Genomic DNA, 12348 nt, shown 5'->3' with positions numbered 1-12348 from the left:
GCGGCACCCGGACGGATGGAATACTGTGAGCTATGGGCCTCCTCCAAAATCAACTCCCGAAGGCCATCAACATTGGGTACGCAAATTCGACCCTATATCCTCAATACCCCATCATCGCCAATAGTCACATCTCTAGCATCACTGTGCTAAACCTTGTCCTTGAGGACAAGCAAATGAGGGTCATCATACTGTCACTCCCTGATACGATCAAATAAGGAAGACCGAGAAACCATGTAAGCTAGAACCCAACTGGGCTCTGAAAGATCCAACCTCACAAACTGGCTGGCTAAGGCCTAAACATCCATCGCCATAGGCCTCTCCGATGCTGGTAAATATGACAAACTCCCCAAACTCTCCGTCCTGTGACTCAAGGCACTAACCACTACATTGGCATTGCCCGGGTGATACAAAATGGTGATATCATAGTCCTTTAGCAACTCTAACCACCTCCTCTGGCGCAAATTTAGATCCTTTTGCTTGAACAGGTGGTGCAAGCTCTGATGGTCAGTATAAATCTCACAAGGCACACCATATAAGTACTGGCGCCAAATCTTCAGGGCATGAACAATGGCAGCTAACTCAAGGTTATGAACAGGGTAGTTCTTCTCATGTATCTTCAATTGTCTGGACGCGTAGGCAATCACCCTACCATCCTGCATCAATACCGCTCCAAGGACAACCCTCGAGGCATCACAATAGACCGTATAAGACCCCGAACCTGTAGGCAGTATCAAAATTGGGGTTGTGGTCAAAGCTGTCTTGAGCTTCTGAAAGCTCACCTCACACTCCTCTGTCCACTGGAACGGAGCACCCTTCTGGGTCAACTTGGTCATAGGGGCTGCAATCGATGAAAACCCATCCACAAAACGACGATAGTAGCCCGCCAAACCAAGGAAACTGCAGATCTCGGTAGTTAAGGATGGTCTGGGCCAACTCTGCACGACCTCTATCTTCTTCGGATCCACCTTAATACCCTAACTCGATACCACGTGGCCTAAGAATGCCACTGAATCCAACCAAAAGTCACATTTCGAGAACTTAGCATATAACTTCTTCTCTCTCAAAGTCTGAAGCACAGTCCTCGGGTGCTGCTTATGATCTTCCCGACTCCGGGAATACACCATAATATCATCAATAAGGACAATGATGAACGAGTCAAGATATGGCCGGAACACACTGTGTATCAAATGCATAAAAGCTGCTGGGGCATTGGTCAGCCCAAATGACATGATAAGGAACTCGTAATGACCATACCGAGTCCTAAAAGTAGTCTTCGGGATATTTGGCTCCCGAATCTTCAACTGATGGTAACCTGAGCGCAAATCAATCTTAGAAAACACCTGTGTGCCCTGAAGCTGGTCAAACAGATCATCAATACGAGGCAAAGGATAGCGGTTCTTCATTGTCACTTTGTTCAACTGGCGATAATCAATACACATACGCATAGAACCATCCTTTTTCTTCACAAACAAGATAAGAGCACCCCATGGTGATACATTGGGCCAAATAAAACCCTTATCAAGCAATTCCTGCAACTGATCCTTTAACCCTTCAACTCAGTAGGAGCTATACGAAACGGAGGAATAGAAATAGGTTGAGTGCCCAACAACAAATCAATGCCAAAATCAATATCTCTATCAGGCGGCATGCTCGTAGATCAGTTGGAAACACATCGGGAAAATCCCATACTACTAGGACTGAATCAACTGAAGGGGTATCAACACTGACATCTCTCACATAAGCTAAGTACGCATCACACCCCTTCTCAACCATACTCTGAGCTTTAAGAAAAGAAATAACTCTACTGGGAATGTGATCTAAAGTACCCCTCCACTCAACACGCGGTACACCTAATATAGCCAGCGTCACGGTTTCGGCATGACAATCAAGAATAGCATAATGGGGCGACAACCAGTCCATGCCCAAGATAATGTCAAAATCTACCATGCTAAGCAAAAATAAATTGGCTCTGGTCTCAAAACCACTAAGAGCAACCAAACAAGACCGATAAACGCGGTCCATAACAACAAAATCTCCCACAAGAGTAGAAACATATAAAGGGGAACTCAAAGAATCCCGAGATACACCTAAATGCGAAGCAAAAGACACATAAGGGTAAGTAGAGCATGGACCGAATAGAACCGTTGTATCTCTGTGGCAAACCAATATAATACCTGTGATGACAAAATCGGAGGCTACAACCTCGGTACGGGTAGGAAGGGCATAGTATTTGGCCAGGCCTCCCCCTCTAGGGCGACCTCTACCTCCCGACCTCTACCTCTAGTTGGCTGAGCAGGTGGGGTAGCAACTGGAGCTGTAATCATAGCCTGTGAACTCTGTGGGGCATGCTGCAACTGAGAAGTCTGTGGAGGTGCACTCCTCCCAAGTCTAGGTCAATCCCTCACTATGTGGCGTGTGCCACCACACTCAAAACAAGCTCTGGGAGGATGTGGCGGCTATGACTGGCTCGGACCAAGTCTTCTGGACCGACTTTTGAAAGTACCCCGCGCAGCAGGCGCGCTACAAACTGGAGGTGCATAATAAGTCTCCTGAGGACTAGGAGGAGCTGGAGCACTACTGGCTGCTGGAAGAGCTGAATGAACAGGACGACTCATATAACCCCTACCATGACGACCTGCAGCTGGGGTACGGGCACCAAAATAATGGCTCGACTGTCGAGACCTCTTGGCCTCCCTCTCCTCTCTCTCCCTAGCATGCATACCCTCAATCTTCCTAACAATGCTCACCACCTACTGATAAGAAATATCCATCTCAAACTCACGAGCCATGCTAGACCTGATGCTGGGAATAAGGCCCTCAATAAACTAGCAAACTCTCTCGTGAATAGTAGAAACCAAGGCTGGTGCATGCCTAGCCAAACTAGTGTAACAGACAACATACTCTGAGACAGTCATAGTACCCTGCCACAAATGCTCAAACTCTGCACGCCATGTGTCCTTGAGGCTCTGAGAAACATACTCTCAGGAACAGATTTGAAAACTGAGTCCAAGTCAGTGAAGCAACCTCATCTGGACTGTCTAACTCATAGGTGTGCCATCACTCATAGGCAGCTCCTCGAAGCTGGAAAGTAGTGAAGGAAACCCCGCTCGATCCTGATATACCCATGGTACGGAGAATGCGGTAGCTCTCATATAGAAATCCCAGAGCATCCTTTGATGCTAGACCACTGAATATAGGAGGCTTGCACTTCTTGAACCTCTCAAGCCTCAGCTGCTCCTCCTCGGAAACTGCTGCCCTGTCCTCGGCCTAAACTGGCACTGCAGGCGGTCCAGGAATAATCTTAGGGACCTGCTTAACATGCACTCGCTGCTCAGGAGTGCGGGCGGCGGGAGTCTGTACTCCTCCCCTGACCTGAGATGTGGCTGCAGCAAGGAAAAACAACCCTGCCTGAGCCAAGGTAGTGTACATGCTCATGAATTACGCTAGTCACCTGAAGGGCTAGAGTAGTAGTAGCAGTAGGCGTATCAGGTGTCTGGACTCCTGCTGGATTTGCGGGTGGTACCTTGGTGGCAACTCGCGCAGGTGCTCTGGCTGTACCACATGCGCGCCCTCGGCCTCTACCCCGGCCCCGGCCCCAGCTCTGGCCTCTGATGGCTGCAGTAGGGGGCACGAGTGCCTAATCATCTCGGGTAGCACATGTCCTCACCATCTGTGAGAGAATAGAAGACAGAAGTTTAGAATTGTGATGTCAAAATTTCGCACGACAAGGAATCAAATGAAGTGGAAATTTTCTTAACAGTTACATAGCCTCTTGTAGATAAGTACAGATGTCTCCGTACTGATCAGCGAGACTCTAATAAACCGGCTTGTGATCCATGACTCCTATGAACCTAGAGCTCTGATACCAACTTGTCACGACCCCAGTTTGCCCTCTGTGAACCATCGTGATGAAACCTAGTTTTTATGACTAGGTAAGCCTAATTTGCGGAAGAAAAACCAAAATTTTGCGTAAGTAAACAATTTAAAACATAAATAAAGTAGAAATAGTGTTTAAATGTGCCGCTCGACATACACCATGTTTAACTCTCAATACCAAAACATAAATCTAAGACCCGGAAACCCATGAATCATAAGCTAAGATCAATACTACATGGCTCTAACTCTGGAATATCTAATAAGAATAGAAAAATACAGAAGGGCTAAATACTAAAAGTAGGAATAAAAAGGGACTTCTCGGTCTGCGGATGCGGCAGATGTACCTCGAAGTCTCTAGAGCAGTCGCCTCCTCAAGGATGATAGGTCTGAGTAGTGGTACCTGGATCTGCACATGATAAACATTCACAGAAGGGAAATGAGTACACCATAGCGGTACTCAGTAAGTGCCAAGCCTACCCTCGGTTGGGTAGTGATGAGGAAGGTCAGGGCCCTACTAAGGTTAAATAAAATATAAAGATGACAGGATAAGATAAGTAGTGCAATTGAGAATCTACAGTAAGTATCTATACAAGATAATAAGAGTACAATTACGGAAACAGAGATGAAGGCAAGCCACAAAGAAGTACCACTCATAACAAGGATGATAACCGGGGATCTCTTGGTATCCTCAATATATGCTAGGGATCTCTCGGTATCCCGAGGATCTCTTGGTATCCTCAATATATGCTAGGGATATCTTGGTATCCCGAGGACCTCTTGGTATCCTCAATATACGTTCCGGGAATCTCTTGGTATCCCGCACCTCAGTTTAGATCATAAATACGTACACGGGATCTCCCGGGATGCCGTCCCGTAGTCCCAAAGTAAAAACACACAGCAGCAACACAAGAATACCCTATTTAAGCTAAATTTCATACCAAGTAAACGATTAATTCTAGCCTAACATGCTTCACGTGATGCAACTAAGGCAGTTTAAGTAAATAGGCAATTAAGTCAACTAAACATGCTTTTCTAAACTAGCAACAGGCAAAATTCATAAGTAGAATAAAACAGGAAAAAGAACTCAATTGAAATACTTAAGTAAAAACCGGATTTTCAACAATTAGCTCAAGTACGCGCTTGTCACCTCACGTACAAGGCGTTTCAATTATCAAATATATCATATCCTAAGGGGAAGGTTCCCCCACACAAGGTTAGACAAGTCACTTACCTCGAACCAGCTCAAAATCAACCTGACACCAAGTCTTTGCCACGAGTACTCATCTCCGAATGACCCAAATCTATTTAATTCAATTGCATAATATAAATAACACTTCAAGTAACTGATTCTACAATTAAAGTCTAAGATAATATGTGAAATTATGTAAAATGCCCAAAATGCCCCTCGGGCCCTCGTCTCGAAATCGGGTAAAATTTATAGTTTCAGAATCCTCACACTCTGACGAGTCTAACCATACCAAAATTATCCAAATCCAATGTCAAATCCCCAATCAAAACTCAATTTTTTGGTCTAAGAACTTTTCTCCAATTTTCATACAAATTCCGAAATTAAAGGATGAATTTATGTTTAGATTAATGGGTTACAAGCAAAAATGAGTTAAGAATCGTTACCCAATCGATATCTCTGAAAATTCCTCAAAATCTCGCTCAAATCTGAGCTCCTAAGCTTAAGTTTTGATAAAAATGGTTAAAACCCTCGATTTGAAATTTTATATCTGCCCAGGCGCGTTCTCCTTCGCGAATGCGAGGCTACTATCGCGAATGCGATGCAAAAAAGTCATGCTGACCAAATTCCTCTTTCGCGAATGCAAGGTCCACTCGCGAACGTGTAGCTTACACGGGCAAACCCTATGCGAACGCGAGGACCATGTCGCGAACGCGAAGACCAACGGATCCTTACTTTTACGGACGCGGGACAACATCGCGAACGCGAAGTACATTTCAGCTGCTTCACCCAGATGTTGTACGCGAACACGAGACCCTCTCGGGAACACGATAAATGTTTTCTCTGCAATAGAACAGCAGAAAATCTGTTGTCTTTCCAAGTCCAAAAGTGGTCCGTTGAGCATCCGAAACACCCCCGAGGCTCCCGGACCTCAACCAAACCTGTCAACCAATCCTAAAACATCATTCAAACTTGTTCCAACCTTCGGAACGCTTAAAACAACATCCAAACACCTATTTTTCATCGGATTCAAGCCTAAGAATTCCAAAAACTCTAAAAATACACTTTCGATCAAAAAGTCTATCAAACCTCGTCCGAATGACCTGAAATTTTGTACGTACTTCACATTAAACAGTTCGGAGCTACTCTAACTTCCGGAATTCCATTCCGACCCTCGGATCAAAATCTCACTATCAAACCGGAAACTTCAAAAATTCAACTTTCGGCATTTCAAGCCTAAATTAGCTACGGACCTCCAAAACACAATCTGAACACGCCCCTAAGCCCGAAATCACCCAACGGAGCTAATGGAACCATTAGATTTCCATTCCAATGTCGTCTTCACACTATTCTGACTACGGTTAACTTTCCAACACTTAAGCTCTCATTTAGGGACTAAGAGTCCCAAAACTTTCCGAAACTCGACACCGAACATCCCGGCAAATCAATAGCAGAATTAAACTTGGGGAAAGCAGTTAATATGGGATCGGGGCATTAATTCTTAAGACGACCGGCCGGGTTGTCACAAACTGATCAGGTGGTGGTGCGTATATAACACTGTAACCTGTTCCCATATCCCATATACATATATATACATATATACGCGTATATAACACCGTCAAAGTCATGTTTCATCCATTGTGGGCAACATCATCGTATATTAACTGATAAGGTGGTGGTGCGTATATAATGTCGTAACCTTTTCCCATATCCCATATATATATATATATATATATATATATATATATATATATATATATATATATATATATACGCATATATAACGTCGTCTGAGTCATGGGTAAATGTCCATGTATAAATGAATGCAATGCATGACAAGTACATCAATAAAATCTCTTGGAACGTCATAAGATGATTATACCTTTGATTAATATCATGAAACAAACTTTTTACACTTACGTATTCTCTGAGACCCATGAACAGACGATAGGATAGTAAGATATATTGGAGTTCAAGAACATAGGCATTTCTAATACTTCTATGAATAGAGTCATTTATGGAAGTAGTGCATTTATTTTTTTCGTTTGTATCGTATTGATCATACCAAAAGAAATAAGGGATAGCCTTAACATACCTGAGCACAAGGTATTGCAATTTCCTAGAAGGAGTACCGTAGAGATACTACAACAATGATGAGCAGCGTGACTAGGTCACTGAATTTCTATTATTTTTTTGTTCTGTAACTTAGCATGAAGTTGAGTGCCTCCCGGGAATAGGACAAGAGAAGTTCACGACAGATATACATGTTATCATCCATGAGACTCATTTTGGAGTTCTTATCCTCATCGATCAATTAATATTAAAAACAAAATCCTCATTGATCTTGATGATAAGAGTTGGCTTTATGATTCTAACTGAAAACATTACAGGGAACACGATTTTTGTTTTCCTCCTCCTTTTAATACAATCAGTTACAAAAATATTGGCTTCTTACTGCTCAATTTAACATCTCAAATCATCATAAACACATGGGTTCTTCTGCCTACCAAATTATGGTTTCATACGCCTTATGCACTAATTTATTTGGATAAGTAACAGAGTTTCTACAGTTTATCAGTTTACCATTCCATGGTAGACTCTAGTAATCATCACATTTGGCTATCATTGATCCAAGTTGTACAATAATTGCAACAATAGTCCTGTCTAGAGTACCAACTTTAGGAGGAAAACAATTCAAAAAGTGTTGTAATTTGGTACTTGATGAATCCCAGTTACGAACTTCGACCATGATAGATTTTAAGACCAAAAGTCCAAACACTATATATAATCCTTCAACTTCCAGAATCTGAAGAAGTGTCGAAACCAAGAGACATACAAGAATAAAGATTTCTACTCTTTCCAAAAAAAAATGTTGGAAGATAAGTATTTTATTTAGTTATTAAAAGACTTGTAACTTTTCTAATTACATAGCTTGCCTTGAAATTGGGTTCCCACCTAATATAATATGACCAAGAGTCGTCACTTGAAGAAAGGGTGGCTGCCACGTGGAGGTGGGGTGGATTTTAATCTTATTCCATAACCAATTAATTAATTAGGTAATACCCCGCTATCCGATAATTGACTAATTACCCATGTAAAAAAAATTATCTCAACTTACTTAAAATACTACTCACTTTTAACACATTTTATACATCATACTATAATATACTTTACTATCATGCTCATGCGGTACCATACAAAATAAATACATACACTTATTATTTCATTAAAATATCCATGTAAAAAATGCAAATATTTTTTCAACTTTAATTTTCCTAACCTTATATAAAGAGTACAAATTTTCGTACGTTTAGTTCTTAAAATGGTAAAAAAAAAAATAACCTTCTTTTCTTGTAAGAAAATAATTTTTATCTTTACAATAAAGAAAATCTCATAAACTTTCTCATATTATGAGTATAATTGAAAGTAGTAATATTAATAATTATATAAAATCATATTTATCAAACTTTTTTTTTTTACAAAATGTTCCACTCAAAATCCATATCCAAAAATAATAATAATGGTAACTATCCAAAATTATACTTATAAAACTTTTACTAAAATACTCCATTTAAAAGAAAATACCACATTAACATAATATCTAATGGTATCAAGATTGTTAAACTTACATGATCTTATAATAACATAGTCACAAATCATTTATAACCTCGTGATTGATTTGAGATTTGAATAGTCATGTCTATTGGATATTTTTTTTTTGTCATTGTTGATAAATGAACAGTTTTCTAACTTTGCTTTAGTCATTTACTTACAAGACTCCTTATATTGCAATAGTTAGTGTGTGTGTGTGTATATATATATATATATATATATATATATATATATATATATATACACACACACTAAATAACTTTATATTTATATATTAATAGCATTGGCACATATCAATGATGAGGGAAGTCCCTCTTATAGACAATTCTAATTTGAAAAAAAAAAGGGGCAATAGAACTCATTCTTTAGACACGCTAATTTCAAGAGTGAAACATTTCATAAGTTTCAAAATAAAACTCAAAGAAAAGGGTTAAATGGCTCGATTGTCCCACAATTTGCTATATATTTCTTTCCATTTGTAGGTAAAGAGACGATTCTCATGTCCATTTTTCTTGGTTTGAGCTCTCCTCCGATTGAAGTAATTATATAGATCCAAAAAGAAATTGTTCTATATATCCAGCATCAGTCACATTTTCTGCTATAGTGCTTCGTGGTTATTAAATAATTAAGGCAAATAATTTCATTTTTTTAATCTCTCCAAGCTTATATGGATTACTACGAGTTATCTTTATATTAAAGTATGGGGTGTAATATAACAGTTAAGACATGGAATAAGATAATTCATAAAATATGAGAAAGCATGGAAACAACTATGAGACGATGTATATACACTCATCACCTTGTATATACACCGTTACACACGTAATTCACATAATAAGTAGTTCAGTGGTTCCTAATTACCTCAAATCAAGGTTAGACCCGACACTTACCTCACTCCATAATCAACTCAAAGCTCTACCACGGCCTTGCCTTTCGAACAAGCCTTCAAACCAACCAAATCTAGCAAATTATTGGCCAAATAATTCAAAATAAGCTTTAGAAACTACCCACGAATGAAATAGTTTCCATTTAGATCATTTTTGAAAAAGTCAACAAAAGTTAACCCCGGGCCTACTTGGTGAAAATCGAGATTCGGACCAAAATTTGATTATCCATTCACCCCTGAACCCGGTTATGTAATTTGTTTCGGAATCCAACCTCATTTCGAGGTCTAAATCTCAATTTTAAAAAAAATTCGTAATTCTACCCAAACCCAAATTTCTACCATGAAAATCCTAAATTTGATGTTGAAATCTTATGAAATGTAATGGGTAATTGAAAAAAAATAGATTGAAGTCACTTACCAATAAATTTAGGAAGAAAATCTCTTGGAAACTTTGCCTCTAGGGTGTTTAGGGTTGGGAATATGTGAAAAATGTGCTAAGTCCCGTTTTCCCCTCTTTTACCTAGTTGCGGATGTCGCAATTGCGATATCTTGTTCACAATTGTAAATATCGGGTCGCAAATGCAAACCCTTCTTAGAAGATCAGTCATCGCAAATGCGACATTTTTGGTTCGCAAATGCGAGAACCCATCCTATGAAATTGCAAACCAATCCTTCGCAAATGCGAAGGTTACCCAGAAGTGTACTGAGTCGCAAAAGTGGCAACTGTTAGTTCGCAAATACGAACTTTCTACTCGCAAATGTGAGAGTCCCACCTCCAAATCATGCTCACAAATGCGAACATTTGTTCAAAATAACGAGGCTTGCAAATGTGATAAGATTTCGCAAATGCGAGCAGATCTCGCAAATGCGAAACTGCAACAGAAGACCAGAACCAACTATTCCAACCTTAACAAAACTCATCTGAAACACGTTCAAAACTCACCCGAGCTTCTCTGGCTCAAGATCAAGCATGCGCACAAGTGCAACAACTTCATACAAACTCACTCGCATGATTAATACAGTGAAATAACACCTAGAACCCCAAATCAGGCATCAAAATGTATGAAATTATTAAAGAAACTTAAGAACTTTCAAATTTACAACCCGACGTTCAAATTATGTTAAATCAACTCCATTTGCACTAAATATTGCAGACAACTCATGAATATTGAAATGAACCTATTCAAAGTTCTGAAACTAAAATCTGAACTCGGTAGTAACAAAGCCAAAGTACGGTCAAACTTAGGAATTCTTTAAACCATCAAGTTACTAGCTTTGAACAAATCACATTAAATCAAGTTAGAGACTTCCGAAATCAATTTCGGGCATACGCCCAAGTCCAAATCACAGAACAAATCCATCGGGACCGTCAGAGCACTGATCCGGGTCCATTTACATAAAATATTGACAGTAGTCAACTCAAATTATTTTAAGGTTAAATTCAAATTTTCTAAATTTTTTTCACATAAATATTTTTCGGAAAAAGACATGGAAATGCACGCAAAATCAAGGAAAGCTAAACAAAGATATTTGAGGTCTTGGAACACAGAAAGGAAGGCCTAAACTCAAAATGGCATATCGGGTCATTGATGGTAGGCTATAATCTGGTGTTTTAGTTTCTTATTGCACTCTAATTGTCTGCACTATAATTGTATTTGAGCTATAATCGCTAGTGTTTTGTGCTTATTGTGTGGTTTATGCCTCGTAGGAATTATTCTGAGCTATGTAGATGATATGGAATGAATTCTAGTAATTTGGAGCTTTTAAGTATGAGTAAAAGCCTAAAGGATCAAGTGGTGATGGAGTTCGGGGTCGAGAATCACATCCGAAAACGATTTTCAGTCTCGGAGAAAAGTGCATTGATGCGGCACATGGGGCGGCGCGTGGTGCACTGCAACAGTGTGTTTGCTGCCTGGATCTGAATTGCAATCTCCCTCATAAACCCCACCAGCACCCCGCGCGACATGTCGCCCCCGTGCGGTGCGCCTGTACAATTTGTCAATGTCCTATTTCGACTGAGAGAAGGGGGTTTCGTCCGAGCCCGACCCTACTTGGTATAAATATATGGAAAAATGTTATTTTCAGTACTTTTGATACATAATAAACCTAAGGAGGCTAAGAAACAGTTGGAGGAGAAAAAGCACAAGGATTTCAGCATTCCTTCCTCGCTCAAGACCCGAGTTTGGATTGAATTTATGTTTCCTTTATTTTACTCATAATTGTGATTAACTATTCCATATCTATGGAGTAGTTCTCTTTAGGGTTTGATGGATTTGGTATTGATATTTGTTTGTTGATTACAACTCTAGTTTTATGTATTGCAACATTTTGGATGATTTAATTGTTGCATATATTCACTTGTTCATGTAATCGAGGAGGCATAACTTGTGATATCTTTGTATATTTTTGGTTGTGTTTATTAATTTATCTTAGTAATTGAAATAAGCTAGTTGAATCACTGAATAAACCTAGTTAGGAGGATAATCGAGAGAGGTTCTCTTAATGATCAATCCATTATGTATTCTTCAATATCTTCACAAAGCTTAAATTGGTTCATCTCGTGAGGTGGAGAATTAATCGAGGGAGGAGTTTTTACTAAACAATTGAACTAATAATTAAGTGAATTCGAGAGACTCACATGAATATTAGAAGTGAATTATCTAGAGTTAAATCCCGGACAATTATCTTGCACCTATCCTACTAAAACCCTATCTTCTCCCATTGATATCTATCTTTGCTAATTCTTTTCTTCGATTTTCATTAGTGAATAGCTATAGATTCTTAGTTA

Source organism: Nicotiana sylvestris, chromosome 9 (assembly GCF_000393655.2).
Source record: "Nicotiana sylvestris chromosome 9, ASM39365v2, whole genome shotgun sequence".
NCBI lineage: Eukaryota > Viridiplantae > Streptophyta > Magnoliopsida > Solanales > Solanaceae > Nicotiana > Nicotiana sylvestris.
Note: the sequence above shows the minus strand (reverse complement) of the source record.